Raw genomic sequence first — 1,637 nt, forward strand, 5'->3', positions numbered from 1 at the left:
GGACAAGGACTGATATAGGTAATTGGGCAAGGCCAATGGGAGAAAACCACATCTTTCTGGACCCCATGTTGGCGCCCCTCATCTTTAAGGGACACAAACCCTTACAGGACAACAGAGCCCGGGTGGGCTATTCTCCTCCTGCTCCTACCTGCCCACCAGCTGTCCTGGGAGCTATTTGCTTTCCTGTAATAAAGACCTTGCTTGTGTGCTGTGTGTTCTCACAGTTCATTCTTCAGCTGCGTGAACAAGAACTCGGATTCCGGTAACATCTTTCCGGCATCAGCATGAACGTGATCAGCTTGTACACAGTTCTCCGGTTGGTTGATGAAGCTCAATCTTTAGGTACCAGGAGGCCTGGGGGTGGGGGTGGGGGTGGGGGGTCTACGGGCTCAGGATCACCAAGCAGTTAATGTCTTTCCAGCTGGTGGTGGGTTTTAGCATCGAAAAACCTGGGAACTATGCACAAAGTACAATTCTTTGGGCACTTCAGGGAGGATCTTGTCCTGGAAAGGCCCCTTAGGGTCCTGCTCAGTTACAACCAGGTATATACAGCCCATCCAGGGGCCCAGGCATCCCTATTTTGAATGGTGGTTCTCACCCAGACTGCAGGTCAGAACCACATAGAGAGTGGGAAGTATTAATGTCTGTGTCTGACTGCTCAGGTGTCCAGGACACAATACCACAGACTGGGTGGCTTATAAACAGAAATCTGTTTTCTTGTAATTCTGGAGGCTGGAGGCCCTGGATCAAGGTGTGGGCAGGCTGGGTTCCTTCTGTAACCTAGCTAGTGCCCTGTGAGGATCCTGGGCACACAAGTCTTTCTGTGTCCCCCATTGCTTGTTTTTAGAGAATAAACTTCAGCCTCCAGGACCTTCTCTTGCTCTTCATCCACTGAATAGCCAGATCGAATCCCCTGAGGCCAGAGTGATGGAACGCTGGCGGGTGCTGGAGAGGATGGACCTGGGGAGTAACCTGGTCCCCGCCTTCAAAAAGCATGTTAGGGAAAAAGACTGATCTGAGGTCACAGGAATGGGGGAGGGCTGTGGGGAGGGTGTGGGAGGTGGGGTTTAGGGAGGCATGAGGGGTGGGAGGGTGTTAGAGCTGCAGGCAGGGCTGAGGGCAGTCAGGTGGGTGCAGTGCATGGCCAGGACTGGAGGACCCGAACCTGGAACTGGGCAGCAAGAAGGTCCAGGACCTGAGTCACACACCCGAGGCCCAGGCAGCCACTGGGTCATGAGCTGGGAGTGGCCATTGAGACCTGAGAGAGCAAACACTGCTTCCAGAACAGGGACCTGGTCACTCCTGTGTCATATTAAGCTGCTGGCCTCGAGCCCTTAATCAGTGACCGTCCTCCCCAAAGGATGGCATATTGAGCAATAAACTTGGCTTCCGGGCTGGCTGGCGTCTGGCTGGCGTCTGGCTGACGCAGCCGGGGCACCCCCAGGGCCTCCAACTCCTTTCCGAGCCCCGACCCCTGGGGACCGTTGCTGGGGGGTCGCATTCGGCCGTTTGACTCTGAGCAAAGACCACTCTGTGTTCTTTTCTGTGTCTCTTAAGGAGTAAGTGTCAGGCCCACAGTGGGTTAAATTCAGTAACAGGTTCACCTCCCTGAAGTTAGTTAGAGATGAAACTCCACA

The sequence above is a fragment of the Sus scrofa genome, chromosome 3 (genome assembly GCF_054392235.1).
Source record: "Sus scrofa isolate SSC_HxYL_T2T_F1_AM1 chromosome 3, Sscrofa_HxYL_maternal_Yorkshire_Landrace_v2.0, whole genome shotgun sequence".
In the NCBI taxonomy this organism is placed as follows: Eukaryota; Metazoa; Chordata; class Mammalia; order Artiodactyla; family Suidae; genus Sus; species Sus scrofa.